Here is a 21,599-nt window from a genome sequence, read left to right on the forward strand (position 1 = left end):
GGTTCTGTTATGAAATTCAAGAACATTTAGTCAATATGGCCCAAAGATCATTCTTTCATGAGTGTTGCCTAGCTCTCTAAGAATCTTTGAGTTCGACTTCACTGGTCCATGGCAAATCACTTCAGTGGAACCTGTAATCTAATGTAAACATGGAAAATATTTGTCTTCTTTATTGAAGAATGATCTTAAATTCAACAAGTGATTGGTCCTCATACTTCTCTAAAGCTTAAGAGAGCCCAGCACAGAAGGAACCATAAAGATGACTGATAAAGCCTTAGTTCACTCTCTGCAGAATAAGTGAGTCAATAAAACATTCCAACCCTTGAGGCTTTTCATTCTTTGTCATTAAAAATCTTACTATATCAAATATTTTCACCAATCATTGGCATGGTTCTTTCTGCCAGTTTCTGAAGTTTCTGTTAGCAATTAGCTTTTATCAGTGCTTCCAAACCCTGTTTATTTGAAAATCCTACAGCAATTTCCAAGTCCCTAGGGATCCAATTTCACTTGCAGAACCAGGAACTTTGAATTAACCCAACATTGGCTACCATCAATCTTCTCTACATGTCCAGGAGAGACTGTAACTCCTTAAAAAACAGAGGCTCCGTGGAGATTGTGTTAAATGCTCTCAGGCAGCAAATGCAGGAAGGAGAATTTTAAGAATTCTTCTGTCTGGTGAAAACATACACAGCTTCGTAGTATCTGTTCCTTCTCTGGAACATACAATCCCAAACACCACATTCTCCCTTGTACAGTATTTTGACCTCAGTGTAAACTCCATTATATCATCTTGTTTTTCTTTCTTTTAAATGTATGAATGTATGCACATGTGTGTGTATGTGCAATCATGTACTTTTAGTTTGTTTTTTTTTAGTACTATCACAGTGCATGAAGTTTGTCGACTCCACTTCCTCCTGTTTCTTTATTTTGTCAAAAATCTGAAAGTCTGATAAAAATATTTTTGGCTCAAGTCTAGTGTAACAATTTGAATTAGAAGTAAAACTGAAAACTTTAAGTTCACTATCCCAGTAGTAGACCTCATTATCTATCCAAATATGACTGGAGGTACATGGAGTACTGTTGGCTTGCTTTTGAAGGAATGCACCCTGCAAATAAAAGTTAACAATAAAAGCATCAAATCTTTAGTTAGGATCTCGAGAAAATAATACAGGATAAATGCAGTTCTAGTATGAGTACAAGCCGTACTAATGCACAGAACAACATCTCTCTCCATTAATATCTCCCCAAAAGGTGTTTCCCTAAAATTCTGAAATTCTTTTATTTATTTACCATCAAATCCCAATGCAAAAAGTTCTCACCCGTAGTTTGCATATGCCATCTTTCTTTCTCCTTCTTTTTTTCTCTTCTTGTTCAGCCTGTTCTAATGTACATCAACTAGGCCCCTATGGCTTTAAATTTTTTTCTCACCTTTCTTTAACTAGAATATTACAAATAAGGAGAATTTAGGGATGATACAACCACCAAGATTCCTTCTTCCTACAGTCAGGGAAAGAAAGAATATTGGTGTCATAAATTTAGTCAATGAAGTTGTTGCCTCAGCAACCATGTTCTGGGCCTGACATAAGTTGTTGAAAACACAGTTGTACCCTGTCACCTCTGGCTTAAAGCCTCCCTCCTCACACAGTTGTTTGAGATACACTCTCTTGTTTCTCCATCTTACTGACCCACAACACAACACTCCACAGTTGTTGACTATAATGAAACCTAATGGTCAACACCAATACCATGTAAATACATTTTCCTTTCTCTCTCAGCAAGTTTTTTTCCTTTTCTTTTCTTTTCTTTTTTTTATTTATTTATTTATTTATTTATTTATTTATTTATTGAGATGGAGTTTCACTCTTGTCACCCAGGCTGGAGTGCAATGGCGAGATCTCGGCTCACCACAACCTCCGCCTCCTGGGTTTAAGCGATCCTCCTGTCTCAGCCTCCCGAGAAGCTGGGATTACAGTCATGAACCACCACGCCCAGCTAATTTTTATATTTTTAGTCAAGACAGGGTTTCAACATGCTGACCATTCTAGTTGTGGCAATCAACATAAAAAATAAATGTATTCTGTTTCGATTATTAAGGAAAATAAAGCAAAGTAAAGGATGAGAATCAGATAGTGAAGGAAGTGCTATTTTAAATAGGTTAATTGGCCGGGCGTGGTGGCTCATGCCTGTAATCCCAGCACTTTGAGAGGCCGAGGCGGGCAGATCACCTGAGGTCAGGAGTTTGAGACCAGCCTGGTCAACATGGTGAAACCCCATCTCTACTAAAAATACAAAAATTCGCCAGGTATGGTGGCGCACGCCCGTAATCCCAGCTACTCAGGAGGCTGAAGTGGGAGAATCACTTGAACCTGGGAGGAGGAAATTGCAGTGAGCCACGATCATGCCACTGCACACCAGCCTGGGCAACGGAGTAAGACTCCATCTCAAAAATAAATAAATGAATAAATAAATAGGTTGATTGGAGAAATCCTGTAAACTTTAAAAAAATTAGAATCTTGAAATCTGAGGTAGAAGAAACTATGCATGGAAGAAGAAACTATGAATTGTATTTCAAAAAAGCAGTTAGTCACCATTTTATTGTAAATATTATTTCATTTATTCACCAAGCCGATATCAAGCATGCATCATGAGCCGGGGATATCCTAACTGATTGTTGGAACTAAAGCCAGAACTAAAGCCAATCAGATGTAGCCCTGTACTCTTGGAGCTTATAGGGTAAAAAAGGCAACACATAAGTGGTCTCCCCTGACTAAAATGGTGATGAGAGGGCTGAGGGAAAGATAAGAGTACCATGGGAACGTATGAGAAATCTGTTCCAGGGGGAAGAAGTAATCTTGAGGACCATTCTGCTGAAAAGTGAGGGCAAAAGCAATCTAGAAATATGTATATGAAAACCCTGAGATGTTAGGGGTTTGCTGCATCAAAGGAATGAGAAGACAAAGTAGCAGAAGCGATGCAAATAAGCAAATACGTCTAATTCAATAAGGGCATTGAACAAAAAGGCATTGCAACAATGCACTTAATGGTGAAACGTTAGAAATGTTTGCCTTAAAGTCAGGATTGAGACAATAATGCCAACTGTACTATGCCCTCTATTATTTAATATTGTTTTAGAAGTACTGGCTAATGCACTGTAATAAGAAAATGATAGTCTTAAGATTACAAAGAAAAATTCTTTTTAAATTGGTTCTGGCATTCATTCATGTCTTTGGATATTTTCTAATTTTTATATTTTACTTGCTACTATGATATTTTTAGAAAGGGTTTGGTTTCTTGTTTAGTTTTCTATTGTTTTTCTATTTTTGCTTTTTTGGAGTTTTTTGAGCTTTTCATTTGTTTGTTTTTACACGAGGATCTGAAAGCATAAATTTAAAATGCTATTCTGATAAAAAAATCTGCTTTTAAAATTCTTCGTTTCCTTTCTCCTGCTTGCCTTGAGCTTGTTCCTCTTTTTCCAACCTTTTGAGTTAGATATGTGTTATTTTTATGTGGTTTGTGTTTGTTTTTTTACGCGAAGGTCTGAAAGCATAAATTTAAAATGCTATTCTGATCAAAAATTTACTTTTATTTTTTTTTTTTTTTTTTTTTTTTTTTTTTTGAGACGGAGTCTCGCTCTGTCACCCAGGCTGGAGTGCAGTGGCCGGATCTCAGCTCACTGCAAGCTCCGCCTCCCGGGTTCACGCCATTCTCCTGCCTCAGCCTCCCGAGTAGCTGGGACTACAGGCGCCCGCCACCTCGCCCGGCTAGTTTTTTGTATTTTTTAGTAGAGACGGGGTTTCACCGTGTTAACCAGGATGGTCTCGATCTCCTGACCTCGTGATCCGCCCGTCTCGGCCTCCCAAAGTGCTGGGATTACAGGCTTGAGCCACCGCGCCCGGCCAAAAATTTACTTTTAAATCCTTAGTTTCCTTTCTCCTCTTGCCTTGAAGTTGTTCCTCTTTTTCCATCCTTTTGAATTAGATATGTGTTATTTTTATGTGGTTTGTTTATTCACTTTCGTGACTTTTTCTTAAATAATGAATGGATTTAAGATAATGAATTTACTTTCCATACACAGTTGACTCTTCAGAGATACTCATTTTTCCAATCTTCAGAGTCTACATCTGGGAAATAGAGGAAATATTCTATTTAGAGAGTTTAGCACAAATGAGGCATATTATAACAATTCAGTGCACCCAACTTTATGGCTTATTAAAATGGGCACCTCGAATAATAACATGTAGTAATTTCAATGTTGGTTTCTCTAAATGGTCAATACTGGTATTTTATTTCCTATCTTCCTTAATAACTATATAGTGGGAATAATATATTTAACTTACAGTTAATTAGTTTTAAAATTATTCTCTGTTAATTAATAAGTATGTCTTATTGTAACCAGAGATGATACACAAAAATACCTGCTATGAGAAATTTATTGAGGTTGTAGCATCAGTCAATCAATGCTGTAAATGTTCAGTGGTTACTTGAAAAGGAGATATAATTCTCTATTTTTAGGTTATAAATCTTAAAACCTTTGTAATAACTCAACAATTTAAATTATGTTTTCAAATCTTCCTCATTCCTTTCTTTCTAAATTGCTGTCATTGTCACCTAGTGTTGTTGGGCTTTCCTTGTCTCTTTATGCAACAGAAAACTGATAATACATTATTTATTACACAATGCATGATAAGTATTAAGTATTGATGATAGAGTACATTTTACAAATGTGAAATATACTTTTGTCCCATTTATTAATTTTATCTTGAGTCACCTTAGTCTTTCCTGTGTCAAACAATAATGTTGTCATTTCTGCTTTCCTTAAGGTTAGTTATAACTGATAGTTCTTCACTCATAGTTTATTTTTAGTTTATTTTGTGTTTCAATTAAAATTGTTTATAAACTTAATGAGGGGAACATTGATTTCCACGTTTACTACATTGTATTTTAGTCAAAATACTCAAGATGCAATAAAAAAATTATGAAACACATGAAAAAACAGGAAAGTGTGGATACTACATAGGGAAAAAACAAAGCTGTCAATAGAAACTTTCTAAGGAAAACTAAGAGATAAAACTTACTAGGCAGAGCTTTTAAATCAGCTATTGTAAGTTCACAGAATGAACAAACGAAAGAGAGAGAAAGAAAGAAAGAAAAAGAAAGAAAGAAAGAAAAAAAGAAAGAAACATTTAAAAGTAATCATAAGAGAAACCTCTTACCAAATAAAGGATATCAGTAAAGAGATATATATTTTAAAACAATAAAAATTCTGAAATAAAAAATTCACTTCAGGGTTCAACAGCAGATTTGAACTGGCAGAATATTAAATAATTTATTTTTAATGAAGGTAAATCAACTGGGATTTTTCAGTCTGAGGAGCAGAAAAACAAAATAATGAAGAAAAATAAACAGAACCTCAGAGACGCATGTGATACCATCAAGTGTACCAATAAAATTGACCCTTGAACAACATGGGAGTTGGGGCACTGATCCTTCCAACACAGTAAAAAATCTGTGCATAATTTTTAACTCCCACAAAATTTGACTTGTAATAGCTTACTGTTGACTGGAAGCCTTACCAATAAACGTAAACAGCCAATTAACACATATTTTGTTTGTTATGTATATTATATACTATATTCTTACAATTAAGTAAGCTAAAGAAAAGAAAATGCTATTGAGAATTATAAGGAAGGGAAATATATTTATTGTTCATTATATGGAAGTAGATCATCATAAAGGTCTTCATCCTCATCATCTTTACATTGGATAGGCTGAGGAAAAGAAGGAAGGGAAAATAGAAAATAACTTTTAAAAATAGTAATACAAACAGTAAGGGAATTACAGTGGTAAGTTAGAAAATATCTATTTAGCAGAAGGAAGGTAGTAATGTATAAAAATATAATTTGTATGACAATAATGCCAGAAAGAATGGAAAGGAAATGATTTTATATTGTTGCAAAGTTGGTCTTGCTGTCTCAGGGGAGGCAAAGGCAGAAGAAAATCCATATATAAGTAGACCTGTGCAGTTCAAACCCATGTCGTTCAAGGGTCAATGGCATGTGCAAAATGGGATTCCCATAAGGAGTGGAGAGAAAGGAGCAGAGAATATTTGATGAAATAAAAACCAAAAACTACAAAATTTGAAAAACATTGCTCTGCACATTCAAAAAGTTAAATAAAATCTAAGCAAGATAAACTCAAAGAAATCTATACCTAGACTCATTATAGCTAAGCTCTTAAAGGCCGAAGAAAAAAGAGAAATATTGGAAGTAGAAAGAAAAAAGACAAAGTAACTATAAAGGAATCTCAATAAGAGTCTTAGAAACCGTGGAGGCCAGAAGGCAATGGGGTGGTATATTCAAAGTCCTAAAAGAAAAACACCATCAGCAACAAATGCTATATCCAGAATAAATAGTCTTCAAAACTGAGGGAGGAATTAAGACATCCCCAGATAAACAAAAACGGAGACAATTTGCCCCTCTCAGACGGCCCTATAAGAAATACTAAAGGGAGTCCAACAGGTTGAAATGAAATGACATTGAAGAGTACCTCAAATCTACACAAAGAAATAAAGAGGACCAGTAAAGGTAGCTGCATAGGTAAATATAAAAAGCAACATAAATATATTTTTGTTTACAAAGTGTATTTATGTATTTTGTAAAAATGCATAAATGTATTTCTTTAAAACACAACTAAATAAAATAATGATGAAAATGTATTGATAGGCTTATAATGTATAAAAATGGATTTGTATGACAATAGCATCACAAAGAAATGAAAAATAAATGGTTTTATATTGTTATAAAGTTTTTGAATTATATTAAAATTAAGTTAATATTAATTTGAACTACATTATTTAAATTAAAATTTTAGTTTTAATCCCCAAAGCAAGGAATAGAAAATAACTTTTAAAAAAGTAAAAGAAACAATAAGGAAATTACAATGATAGGCTAGAAAAGACCTATTTAACATAAAGGAAGGCAGCAAAGGAGGAATAGAAAAGCAAAAGATGTAAGAAACTAGTGGAAAAATGACAGCTTTAAATCAGTAATTGCATTAAATACAGATAGATCAAACACTACAATTAAAAGTTAGAAATCATATGGCATCCACAAAACATACTTTAGATTCAAACACACAAGTAAGTTGGCTGAAAGTAAAAAGAAGAAAAAAGATATGTCATATATGTACCAAAAAGATAACTCAAGTGATTCTACTAATATCACAAAAAAATAGAATTTAAGAAAAAGTTGCTACTAGTGACAAATAGATGTCTAAAATAATACAAATATGAATCCATCAGAAAGACATATATATATATATTCATCTAACAATAGAGCTGCAAAATATATAAAGCAAAAACTTTATAGATGAAGAATTGAAATGCAAAACATGCAAGTCAATGACAATAATTTGAGTTATTGAAATACTTGGAGATTTTAATACCCAGCTTTCAATCATGAATAGAACAAACAGGCACAAGATGAACAAGAAAATAAAAGACCTAAACAAAACTGTAAACCAACTAGGTATGTATAGAACACTCCACCCAACACTACAATACACATTCTTCTTTTTTTTTTTTTTTTTTTTTTTTTGGAGACAGAGTCTCGCTCTGTCGCCCGGGCTGGAGTGCAGTGGCCGGATCTGAGCTCACTGCAAGCTCCGCCTCCCGGGTTTATGCCATTCTCCTGCCTCAGCCTCCCGAGTAGCTGGGACTACAGGCGCACGCCACCTCGCCCGGCTAGTTTTTTGTATTTTTTAGTAGAGACGGGGTTTCACCTTGTTTGCCAGGATGGTCGGGATCTCCTGACCTCGTGATCCGCCCGTCTCGGCCTCCCAAAGTGCTGGGATTACAGGCTTGAGCCACCGCGCCCGGCCTACAATACACATTCTTCTAAATACACATGGAGTATTTTCTAAGATGTCCCACGTTTGGCCATAAAACAAGGCTTAATAAATGTAAAAGCTTTGACATCACATAAAGTATGTTCTCTAACCACAATGAAATAAAATTACAAATAAATAGAAGAAAATAAACTGGAGGAATATTTGGTGGTTTCAAATATTTGTGGAAATTAACACATTCCGAAAAAATCAAGGAACTAAGAAGATATCACAAGACATTAGAAAATATTTGAAACAGCCGGGTGCGGTGGCTCATGCCTGTAATCCCAGCACTTTGGGAGGCAGAGGCGGGCGGATCACGAGGTCAGGAGATCGAGACCATCCTGGCTAACACAGTGAAACCCCGTCTCTACTAAAAATACAAAAAAAAAATTAGCCGGGCGTGATGGCGGGTGCCTGTAATCCCAGGTACTCGGGAGGCTGAGGTGGGAGAATTGCTTGAACCCAGGTGGTGGAGGTTGCAGTGAGCCGAGATCACGCCACTGCACTCCAGCCTGGGCAACACAGCGAGACTCCATCTCAAAAAAAAAAAAAAAAAAGAAAGAAAGAAAAAGAAAATATTTGAAACAAATGAAAGTGAAAACATGACGTATCAAACAACTCTATAAGTTTGCATTGCTGCCATAGCAAATTGCCAGAAAAATTTGACAAGAAAGAAAAAGAATAAAAACCATTCAGATTGAAAAAAAAAATAAGTAAAATTATCCTAATTTGCAGATGGCATGATATTGTATGTAGAAATCCTTAGGGATTTACTAAAACAAACTGTTGAACTAATAAATGAATTCAGCAAATGTTCAGGATATGAGTACATACAAAAATTAATTGCATTTCTACAGATAACAATGAACAATCCAAAAATAAAATTTTAAAAATAATTGTGTTTACAAGAGCACAACAAATAGTGAAATAGTTAAGAAATAAAATTTACTAAAGAAGTGTAAGGCTTATATAATGACAGCCAGTAAATATCATTAAAATAATTTTTAAAAAAGAAAGAAATGGAAACACATCGCATGCTCATAGACTGGCAGAGTTATTATTTCTAAAATGACGGACTCCTCAAACTTATCTACAGGTTCAATGCAATCTCTACCAAAATCCCAGCTGGGCTTTTCAAAAAAATAAAATAAACTGGCAAACTGATGCTAAAATGTACATGGAAAGACAAGAAACCTCAAAATAGCTAAACTATCCTTTTTTAAAAAAAAGTTGGAAGATTCACACTTCTTGATTTCAAAACTTACTACATAGCTACAGTAATCAATACAATGTAGTACTGACATATGGTTAGATATACAGAACAATGGAATAAAATTGAAAGGTCAGAAATAATTCATTTGTTACAAGAATGACAGAAGAATCCAAGGGAGAAAGAATAGTCTTCTGAACAAATGATGCTGAAATACCTGGATATCCACATGTAAAAACACAGAAATTGGGGCTGGGTGTGGTGGCTCACACCTGTACCCCTAGCACTTTGGGAGGCTGAGCCTAGGGGATTGCTTGAGTCCAGGAGTTTGAGACCAGCCTGGGTAACATGGGGAAACTCTGTCTATACAGAAAAATACAAAAATTAGCCAGGCATGGTGGCACACACCTGTAGTCCCAGCTACTCGGGAGGCTGAGGTAGGAAAATCACCTAACTTCAGGAAGTAGAGTCTGCAGTGAGCTATGGTTGTGCCACTGCACACCAGCCTGGGTGACAAAATGAGACCCTGTCTCAAAAAAAAAAAAAAAAAAAAAAGAAAAGAAAAGAAAAGAAATTGGACTCATGCTCCACATTGTATATATAAATTAACTCAAATTGGATCATATACCAAAATTAAAGACATAAAAATATGCAATTCTTAGAAGAAAATATAGGAATACATTATTGAATAGGCATTGCTAGACTTAAATAGGCCATCTAAAGCACATGCTACAAAAGAAAGAGTTAGATAAATTAAAGTTTATCCAGATTAAAAACTTTTATACAACAAAGGACACCATTAAGAAAGCAAGAATGGGAGGAAATATTTAAAAATCACGTATCTTATAAGAAACTTATATCCAGTGTGTGTGTGTGTGTGTGTGTGTGTGTGTATAAAAAAGCTCTTACAACACAATAAAAATAACCTAATTAATAAAAGAGCAAAGAATTTGAATAGACATGATCCAAGTATGTATGTACAAATATACACATATAGTCAATAAACACATGAAAAGATACACAACAGTTACATTCATTAGAAAAATACACATCAAGACCACACAAGATAATCTCTTCAAACTTACTAAGAAGACTAAAGTTAAAAAAAGACAGATAAAAATATTAAATAAGTGTTGGCAAGGATATGGAGAAATTGGAACGCTTGTGCATTGCTAGTGGGATTGTAAAACCGTGTAGCTCCTTGGAAAACTGGTTGTTCCTGAAAATATTAAATATTATGATGCTACGTGAGCCAGCAGCTCCACTCCAGGTTATTTATAAAAGAGCATTGAATACATACATCCACACAGAAAACCTGTACATGAATGTCCATAGCAGCATTATTCATAATAGCCAAAAAAGGAGAAACAGCTAAATTTCCATCAACTGAAGAACAGGAAAACAAAATGTGTTATACTCTTCAATGAAATGATGTTATTCAGCCATAAAAAGGAATGAAGGAAGTAAACCAGGGATGGACCTTGAAAATATTATGCCAAGTGAAAAAGCCAGACACAAAAGTACCACATATTGTATGATGTCATGTGTACAATATGCCCAGAACAGGCAGGCAAATACATAGAGGAAGAAAGTAGATTAGTGTTTGCCAGACTGGGGGAAGGAGGAAGTGGGCAGTGACTGTTAACAGGCACAGGATTCCGTGTTGGGGTGATGAAAATGTTTAACATTAGACAGTGGCGATTGTAAAACTGAATGTACTGTGGAGCATGGAATTGTATGCTTTAACAGTGTGAATTTTATGGGTATGTGAATTACATCTCAATCGAGCTATTTTAAAAAACTCAATTGGAGATCACGTTTTTTAAAAGAACATTATACTCAATTATGACTGTTTATGTCATCGTTGTGTGTATTGGATGTCTTCTTTCTTGCTCTTCTAGAAATCCCCTCTCCATTTCTACCATTCTGTGCTCCAGGAGGCTGAATTATAGGGACTGCATCAGTGGCTCCCTTGCCTTCTGTTTAGTTCATCAATGGTAGGCTCTGGCAGGAGATGGCAGAAAAGGAAGAGAATGAGGCCAAGGGGTTATTATCCTCATTCCTTCCTGCTGGGTCTCTGTGATTGCCCTGTCTCTTTCCCAAATGCCACAGCCAGGCCAAAGGCTGTATCTCCAGGCACACTTTCCCCGTCCTGATAACTGTTTCCTCCTTTTGCCCTTCAGGTTTATGGCTAAGAAAGTTTTCTAATCCTAGCTTCAGGAAACTGAATGTACCTTAGTGATGACAATAAAACTGCACATACATTTTAAGTAGCGCTTTTGTTGAATTACCCAATTTCACCTGTCTCTTGCCAGTCCCTTATAAATATACTGTTTGATTTTAATTTTGTCATCTGGTTATATGCTTTCATTTTGATTTCTTCACTTTTTACATTTTTTCTATTTTGCTTTTGGATCTCTTTCAGTTTTTTTTTTTTTTTTCAGCAGAGACGTGCTCTTTTTAGTTCTACTTGAGATTAGCACTTAAAGATTTCCCACCATTCTTAAAGAATTATATCGAAGTACCAAAACCTGTAACAAAATAATTATATATCCCCTTTTCTTTCAGATAAGGGATTTGGCCTTTTTCTTATCTCTCTCTTTCTCTGTTTTAGCTAATTTAATCTGAGATTCTTCATTTAAAATAGGTGGTTAATATTTAAAACACTATGATATCAAAATATTTCATTTGCCCATTTATATTGAGTGTCATGGTTATTGATTATTGTTCCTTCTTTAAACTCTTTGTTGCATCATGTCGCAACTCTTGTTACATCATGATGATGTAGCAGCAGCATCTGAATGCATCGCATAGCTAGGTCATTTACATCAGGGCTTGTTTAGGCACCTTCAGGTCAAAGAGAATGGGGACATACATAATTTATCTTAGATCAAAAAACAAATTTGGATTTTGATTTTCTTAAAGAGCATAGTTAGCAGTGCAAAAAGAAGGAAATGAGAGGAAAGTGCTATGCAAGGAAACCTTTTGGATATGAGACTTATTATGGGGTGACCAGATTTAGTAGATAATTGGGGTAAGTCCAGCAACTTAAATAGAACCTTTAGACCAGGCTCAGTGGCTCATACCTGTAATCCCAACACTGTGAGAGGCTTAGAAGGGAGGATCATTTGAGCCCAGGAGTTCAAGACCAGCCTGGGCAACATAGTGAGACCTTGTCTCTACAAAAAATATAACAATAATAACAACAATAATAAACAACCTTTAGTTACTGTGTCACATGATGTTTTTAAGGGCAAGGGGCCATTTTATCCTACATCATGATTCAATGATTTCACTATTATATATTTTTATTTAATCATTTCCTTATAACTTCATTTCATGCACATCATTAGCTGTGAGCATTTTGGTTTACTCTTTATAAACATGGCATTTAATTGGGAACAAATACAGGACTCAATCAAAGCCTGCTGTCTCTGGAGAAGTATAAATATATCTATATTTTGAGGTCCAACATTATTCTCTACAGCAAAATTTTCATGAAGCTATCTTTTTAACTTAAAATTTTAAGTGATGTGGTCTTTTATGTTTCTTGTAGAGCTATTTTTTTTATCATTTATGGTATTTCTTGAGATATTCCTTCTGAATTGCTGTTTGAATTCTGCATTATTATTTCTTTTCTATGCAGTTGTCTTATCTCCTCAAACTCATTTAAGCTTTTCTGAGAGCACAGATCTTTTCATTTATATTTCATATACATCCCATACCTAACAGTTTAATGCTGGAAACACAGAGCTGTTCAATAAATATTTCTTAATTTGATTTATTACAGCTCTTATTAATTTGGTCTGCTAAGTCTGGTAGTGCATTCCCTTCCGTTTGGTATAAAGCAGACAGCACTTGATATACTTTGAAATGCAGTCCAGAGTTAATAATCTCTGAGAAACCTGATATGCTTTTACACTGCCCAGATCTCTTGTTAGAAAACTCCAGAGACTTTAAGCATTGACTTTTCATAATCTGTTACCTCATTTGGTGTACATTCATATCTACAGCAACATCATAAGGTGAACAAGGGCTCCACAAATCTTTGGATTTGTTTTAAATTGGCATTTAATATATATATATATATTTTTCTTTCTAAAAGCATTTGGGGAGAGTTCAGCTGCCAGGTCCCTTGAGCAAAATGGTTTTCTTGACACTGCTTCTGTGTTGTCTCACAACCATATATCTGGCCCTGCAACTTGAAAACAGGAAAAGGAGGGGGAGGGAGATAAACCTTCTGTTCACTCCCAGGGGCAATCCACTGGGACTCTAAGTGCTTGAATATTTTTAATTCACTAGGAGGCTTCAAGCTATTATGGAGGAAAAAAATATGCAGAAATTATAAAATATTAAGCCAATTCCGTATAAATCATAATAACGTTCTAAATGGCAGAAGCTTATATCACATTCCTTTTGGTAAAGGCTTAATTGTATAAATAGCTCTGTCAAATCATTTCAACTGATCTTGCCCCCAATCTAAGGCTGTATCTACACAATTCATGTAAAAATCACTGAAGGATAGTATCATCATGATATGTGTAAATATCCAGATGTTTGGCAGCAAGTAAAACAAACACCCAGGTGATTGGCTGAATTTTTGTTTTAATATTTTTTCCAAGTCCTAACGAAGATACTAGGAATGCAAGCATGTTAGTGACGAGGTAGTTTCATATTGAGTAATCTTATATTAACTACAGCATTATATTTGTTACAAAAAGAAGTTAAGCTATTTCCCCAAATATTTTTGCCACAGGTCTCTTTCTGCCCCAGCATGGAGGCTGTACTAGAAAGACAGTCTGATATAAAGAAGGGTGAAGAGGTGTTTCTTCTATAATTGCTGCACATGTACTTGTGCTGAGGTGACATCCTATAGATGCTACGTTGATAAATGCTATAGGAAGGCACCTGGACACCCAGAGATAAGACGAGTGAATGGATATGAATTCCAAATGGTAGCAATCCCTGAGGTCATTGTGCTGGAAGTCCTTTTAAATGATTGAATGATTAATGGATATGGCAGTCCTAGGAACCACAAAAAGTTAATTTAAAAGACATTTTTTGTTTAGAAAGACTTCTTCACTTTTATGAGCATTACATTTTCTATTACTTTTTATGTGTAGTATAGCCTGCTGACTTTTACAATAATTGCAAGTATTAACTGATGACATTGATAGGACAGTCATAAAATCTAGTAACAACAGTCATTCCTGACTCTGGATGTTATTCATACCACGAGATTTCTCTGGCTTGTCACTATTCTTTCTCCACCTCAAACTGTTATTTTCTACTGACCTTTACCCAGTCTGACCCATTGTTTCACAGTTGTCACTAAAAAGGTCCTCATTTAGTTTGATTATTTAGAGAATTGTGGCAGGTAGCTGTGAAATAACAAAAGAATGGATACCATTGATCACAGTAAATTTTTTTTCTCTCTGTTTTTCAGCCACATGATAAAAACAGGATGCTTCGCTCTCAGGGACCAGTGACTGGTATAACTTATCAAAGCTGCCTTTTCCCTTTCCTCTGACTTTCCCCTTTGTTTCCTTGAGGGACGTAGAAATGACATCAAACTGTTCAAAATAGTGCTGCTCTATTATAGATGACCAAAGAGTTATTTGCTTTATTTTGAAGAAAAAATAATAGCTCTAACCTTTTGTTTTGTACAGAAAACAAACAGGATATATATATGTTTTTTATCATCTCCAGGTTTTATCTCACTTTTCCTGCTCTTTTGAAACAAAAGAAGTCAATTTTAAAAAGCAAATCACAAATAAAGTTTAAAAAGAGAACTGCATTACACTTTTCTCTAGAAATGTTCCAGTGACATCTTACACACTGTAACCACAGATCTCATCATCCTAATAAGTGATTGTGGACGCAAATCATAACTATTTTAAGGATATAGGAAAAGAAAATGGGAACACCTCATGCTTATAAATCAAGTGACTGTCTTTCAAAGATAAACATTCATATTTAACTGTAAGTTCAATTTGCACCATGTCAGGTCTTTACTTTGCCCCTTTTTAGACTCTCTTTCAGCTTCTCTAGGCAGTTGGGTCTAGATCTAGTTATATCTAGATAATTTATTTGTATTTTAGCAGAAAATTTGTATTTTAGTAGCTGTGTAATAACTGCCCAATTTGAAGCCTTCCTAAGCCACATCACCAAAATGGGACAATGTGCTGTATCAGAAGAGGCATTTAGTCATTTCCTGGACAAACTGTTAATCCTACTTTAGGAGTCTCATCCTAAGCAGTTCTCAAACATTTCCCTACTTCCTCTGATTCCATGCATATGGGTTTAAGTGTGGTATCTTTCTCTAGAGCAGTGTTCTCCAATAGAAATTTTTACAATGATGCAATTTTAAAATATTCACACTGTTCAGTATGGTAGTCTCTAACCTCTTATGACTATTGGGCACTTGAACCATGGCTAATGCACTTAAGAAATGGAATATTTAATTCTACGTAAGTTAATTAATTTAAATTTGAATTTGTATAGCTTCAAGTGGGTAGTGACTGTCATAGTGGATAGTAGAGGTTCAGAATACCTTAAGATGAACTTTCTGGTTTTGGATTTCTTCATGTATATTAGAATAACCAGCAACATTTCTGATCCTTTATTTTCTTAAATGCGAAACATGAAAATCTCTCTTCAAATTGTGATGATGGCCAGGCACGGTGGCTCAAGCCTGTAGTCCCAGCACTTTGGGAGGCCGAGGTGGGCGGATCATGAGGTCAGGAGATCGAGACCATCTGGCTAACACGGTGAAACCCTGTATTTACTAAAAAACACAAAAAAATTACCCAGGCATGGTGGCGGGCGCCTGCAGTCCCAGCTACTGAGCTACTTGGGAGGCTGAGGCTGAAGAATGGCTTGAACTCGGGAGGCGGAGCTTGCAGTGAGCCGAGATCGCACCGCTGCACTTCAGCCTGGGCGACAGAGTGAGACTGCATCTCAAAAAAAAAAAAAAAAAAAAGTGTGATGACAAGAGTATTTAATAGTTTTTGATAATGACATGAAAAATCTATTTTGGGGCCTTTTGACCCAAAGTTTCAAAGGCTATCTGCAGAGATATTATACTCCAATTATTTTAGTTTTCAAAAGTATAAACCATGTGCAGTGTTATAATAAGATATTGGCAAACATGATAATGTTTCAAAGAGTTATATTTATGAGTTCTCAAACACCAGTCAATAAACGCACTTATTTCTATGTCAACAAGTTTCCATAGGGAGTAAAATCCCTTAATGTTACTTACATAAGAAGATGCTTGATAAAAAGTTTCAGGTGAGCATGTTCTCACTCATAGGTGGGAACTGAACAATAAGATTACTTGGACTCGGGAAGGGGAACATCACACACCGGGGCCTATTATGGGGAGGGGGGAGCGGGGAGGGATTGCATTGGGAGTTATACCTGATGTAAATGACGAGTTGATGGGTGCTGACGAGTTGATGGGTGCAGCACACCAACATGGCACAAGTATACATATGTAACAAACCTGCACGTTATGCACATGTACCCTAGAACTTAAAGTATAATAAAATATATATAGAGAGAGAAAGTTTCAGGTGAAGCACATTTTAAAGGCAGTGCTAGCTCAGACTGAAAAAATTTGTTTTTGAATACTGACATGAACAACCTGGATGTTCTGAAACTCCTCATGCACACGGAGGGGATAAACGAATTTGGAGCTGATGATTGAGTATTTTTGAGGACATTTTCTTAGGAGAGAGGTATGTTAAATTTCTTCCAACCCAAAGTGGACAAAAGGAAATATCTGCCCTTTATCTCTTATTTAGGAGTAAAGGGCTTTAAGGAAACCACCAGCGTGTCCCCTGCATCCTCTGATCCTCTGCAGTGTCTCCCAGCCAAAGGAATGTACGGAGGACTGGTAACTGAGTCCTACTAGAGATATTCAAAGGGTTGGTAGAGAGAAAGCAGAGGCTTGTGAAGTAACTATACTCTCAGAGACTGCTGAAGTGAAGGTCATATGTTTCTCTCCATACGAATCCAAGGGTCCAAGAGGACCACCAGGCTGAGAGGGATGCTAAGAGTGCTAGGAGTGTCACTGGATTCCTAGGATATTTACATCTTCAAGGGTACTAGACTTGAAAACCTCTCGGGTGGAAGCGAGGTAAGGAGGGAACACACAGAAGTCTCCAAAGATTTCACAAATCTCATGGACCAAGTGAGTTTAAACACCTGCCAACCCCAGTGGTGAGCAGTGACACCAGCTCAGGGGAAGCTTTGTTAAGGTAATGGCTTTCCTGCCATCTACTTCCCTGCGTCCCAACCCAAGGGGGTCAAAATTGCAGACACCAGTTGGAGGAGAGAAAACTCTGGGGCTGGGGCAAGAAGGAAGTCACCCACAAGTTTTTCTCTGGTGGCAGTCTTCCCCATCTGCGGAGGCCTGAGCTGGGGACAGCAGAAATACCGTCATACCAGATGGAGTTTGCAGTTCTCATTGTTATAACGGATGCGATATTTTATTCCTGCAGTGTTATTTTGTGGCTGAAAGCATCCAGTAGGGTTTTAGGACGTCTGCAAATGTTCATGTAAGAAAAATCTAAGATCTAGGCTCTTGAATAAAATTAAAAGGTAACAAGTAACAAAACCAAAATAGCCTCAGGGTTATACTGCAAACGTTATGTCAGTTCAATGTCGTTTTGACTATATTATGGCTGAGAAGCACAAAAAAGAAAGGCAATTGAGACTATGTAAATAAAACAACATTGCCTTTCCTCACTTCTATGAGTAATAGATTGTCAGTTTGATTAGCCTAAAATATTTTCATCATACCTATTAAAAATTGACATCTAAAAGTTACAACAAATCCTAAGATGAAGTATTTACCATGACAACACTTAAATAGTTTTTTGACCCAATGCATTTTTGGGAAAATTATAGGAAGTTAAAGGTGTTTTTCTCTTTGTCCATACCAACAAAACATTTAAAACATCGATTTCAGAATTTAAACATGGGGACTGATTTTTCTATCTTAAACCTAATACCTAATACCGTTTGGGAATACTTTAAAAACTCAATAATATCTGTTTGGCGAATACATTAATAACATTAAAGATTCAAATGAGTTTATTACTGCATGTATATTTCCCTATTCTTATTCATTAATCCAATAGCATATATTAACATTTATAGTATCCTATGTGAAAAACTGTGTTTTAAAGCTAAGTTTTAATGTGTTATGCTAAACATATCCTGGTATCTCCCCAATGGAAAATGAGAAAAATACCCATGTATATTGGATTGTCTGCCTCAGACAGGAAGTATACCTCTGACAAATGCAAATTGGGTCCTGAACCTTGGGTAAAGGATGCAGATCTCTTTAAATGTAAATCATTTGCTCAGATTTAATGGGCTTTATTTAGTAGCTGGTTGAAGAATCACCAAGCTTGAATGGGCCTTAAAACTTATTTAGTCCAACTTATACATTGTAAAGATTATTGAACTTAATACATTTTTATTAAATTGAACTAAATTGAATAAGAGAACAGACTGAGAGTTTAAATGGCTTTTCTAAGCTCACAGTACTCACAGACAGACCAGGGGCTAAAACTCAGGCCTTGTAGCTTTGTATCCTGGAAGACTTTGTTTCCTTAGCAACAATTGTCTTTTAGCCTTGTGTCTAATATATAGATCTGTCAACTTTTGTATCCAGTTAAAAGATATACTCAGACCACTGTCCACTGGAATTAATTCTACAGCAACAGTCTACTAAAATTGTTGAAAATGTGGAACTGAACAACGATAGTTATAGTAGATATTATAGTTAAATATTCCCTTCCAAATTCTTGAAAAGGCAATATTTAAAATATCCTGTGAAACAAACTGCTGTACCTAGCTGCTGTGTTTAACCTTCAGTTTCTCATTTTTGTTCTTTACTCATGAGCTGAGTAAGAGTTGACAGCTGCCAGTCATATAAGAGTCATTTAAGTTACTGCAGGTAATGAAGTATATACATACATAGGCCATTAGCTGTCTTGATTAGCTGCTGATGAAATGTTTTGACGAGTAACTTCCTTCAGAAGGACGGGGTTAGTTAGAAACTAATGTGTTGATGAAATAGTTTCTTAAGAACCTAGTTAGCCTTAAAGAAAGCCAGAATCAGTGTTTTTTTTTTCCTTCTTAAAATGTTCACCTCATCTCACAAATACAGTGGGAATATGAGTAGTCTTCTGATTTCTTTTCTTCTGATTCTGTCCTCTCTTGTTTCTTATTATTGAAACATTTTTCCTAATTTTAGAGCATTTTAATTTTAAGCCAAATAACAAATAAAAGGTCTATTTCTCTTACTCCTAAATTTTGCTGAGTCCCAGTTATTTCCTATTATCATATTCCCTGACTGAACTACTGAGGGCAGCTCCAGAGGAAGAAGCGTAAGATTCCAGAACACTTCGTTTCAACATTATTTCAACAGTGAAGATAGATTTCTTTTTGCTTTTGTGGATGCCATTGCTGTGATAAATTTTTTGGAAACATCTATAGACTCTCTCTGCCATGGGCAGGGATTTCATCTCTTCGCAATTCCCAATCAAACATATGTTTGGCTCTCAGATTATAGAAAAAAGTAATAAGAGTAACTTTACACTGAAAGTCTAGATTGAAGCCATTCATTGTTTTGGGAGGTATCTTTCTGATCATAAGTTCATAAATTCATCTGTATCCAAGAGCTGAAGATCACTGGAACACAATACCATCATGTACTTCTTATTTAATCACTGACACTAGTTTCTAGACTTTATCACACATCCTTCAGGTTAAGGAATCGTTTAACTCTCTAAAGATGGACTATATTTTATTAAGAGGACCAATAAGATATCAAACATTTTTATAGCCTAAGTTAAGAGAATTTTTCTGCATAACAATACAGAAAACAATATATTTCAAGTTTTATATGATGATTCCAGTTTCAAGGACCTGGTCTTGTTTTCTGTACTTATAAATAATTCTACAAATCAAAAAAATAAAGTCCTTTGCCATACCCAAAGTGTATTTTTTTTAATTCTGGGAAATTTACCACTGTAGTCAGACTATATTCAAGATAAGTGTTTATTTTCCTTTTAATACTCAACCCTCTCAGCAAATGGCCGGCAAAATTTTCTTCATATTACATGTTAAACAATTAGAAATCTCACAAGATGGAGAAATCTGTATTCTCAGATGTTTCTGTCTGCCCGTGGGGAAAAAAATGCTTATATTCCCAGTGCTAATTTAATGGAGATTTTAATTTTTTTCCTTTTTTTTTTTTTTTTTTTTTTTGAGACAGAGTCTCTCTCTGTCACCCAGGCTAGAGTGTAATGGCATGATCTTGGTTCACTGCAACCTCCACCTCCCAGGTTCAACTGATTCTCCTGCCTCAGCCTCCCAGGTAGCTGGGATAACAGGCATGCGCAACCAAGTCTGGCTAATTTTTGCATTTTTAGTAGAGACGGGGTTTCACCATGTTGGCCAGGCTGGTCTCAAACCCCTGACCTCAGGTGATCCGCCTGCCTCAGCCTCCCAAAGTGCTAGGATTATAAGCGTGAGCCACGCGCCTGACCTCAATAGAGATTTTCTGACATACATTTTTTTGATAGTCCTTTTGCCTAGACGTTGAATTGAACATACTTTATTACTTTAAAAATGGATTTTGCTCTTATATTCTCATGCCTTGGTTGCTACAGTGGATTTGAGCACAATAACTGTTTTTTATGCCCATTCACTCTAGTTCTACATTGCATTAGTACTATGTAACTCTCCTCTCTGACTGTCTTTCATCAAGGGCAGCCAGAGAGCTGTCAACTATATCTACACAGATTATACAATTGCATAGACTGTAATGTGAATTCTCTACAATGTAATGCCAATATAATACGAGCTGGAGTGATGGTGTGCCCAACCATTGCAACAACACTGCAAGGAAAACCCCCAAAGTACAATCAGGCTGCTCAGATCCATCTCTTCCAACTCGCCATATTTGAAGAAAAATCCTCTACCTCATTTTCTCTGTTATCCATACAAAAAATTCACTCCTTAACCAATATTATCTCAGAGGGAAATATTCTGGTGTCCAGTAGACACAGATGAATTAATGGTTAACACCCTTCTGTTAGCCAAAAGTAACCTCTAGTTAGTAGAACTTTAAAAGCATGCATAGTGTTGAATCTGAGGTAACACGAGGAACATATTTGCGATCAGAAGGTCTTTAAAGGCTATCTCCTGACATTCTTAGTGCTCTGGCTTCAGCATTCTCACGCCAATAAAGGAATAAAATCACTCCAAGAGAAATCATTGACTTTACAAGAAATGTGTTGAGTAGTTCTGACAATCATATATACTAGATTTAGAAAAATCTTTCTACTTTATATTTCCCTAAAGTTTTGACCTGCTGTTACATTTGAAAAATATTCAATGATTATAGGTAACATTTTTAATTTTGTACAATAAACATTTGCTAGGTTCTTAATGTGTGCCATATTACAAGAATTCCTAA

General features: G+C 35.7%; 2 long non-coding RNA genes across 8 annotated transcripts in view; one reads left to right on the forward strand and one right to left on the reverse strand.

The window, feature by feature from the left end:
- The window catches only part of LOC139363494 (uncharacterized), a 588,541-nt gene that overhangs the window by 429,672 nt on the left and 137,270 nt on the right, over positions 1 to 21,599 (forward strand). For 4 of the 7 annotated variants that reach the window (XR_011623978.1, XR_011623979.1, XR_011623985.1 and 1 more), the window contains one exon: positions 14,544 to 15,535. The exons of the other annotated variants lie outside the window; for them this stretch is intronic. This is a non-coding gene — a long non-coding RNA (uncharacterized lncRNA). Of the gene's footprint in view, positions 1 to 14,543; positions 15,536 to 21,599 lie in introns of those variants that run through there. 7 annotated transcript variants of the gene reach the window in all.
- Positions 972 to 18,699, reverse strand: LOC139363496 (uncharacterized). The gene is made up of 3 exons (XR_011623991.1): positions 18,663 to 18,699; positions 15,907 to 16,056; positions 972 to 1,106 (listed from the first exon to the last, which is right to left on the reverse strand). It is a non-coding gene; the product is annotated as an uncharacterized lncRNA (long non-coding RNA).

Source organism: Macaca nemestrina, chromosome 5 (assembly GCF_043159975.1).
Source record: "Macaca nemestrina isolate mMacNem1 chromosome 5, mMacNem.hap1, whole genome shotgun sequence".
In the NCBI taxonomy this organism is placed as follows: domain Eukaryota; kingdom Metazoa; phylum Chordata; class Mammalia; order Primates; family Cercopithecidae; genus Macaca; species Macaca nemestrina.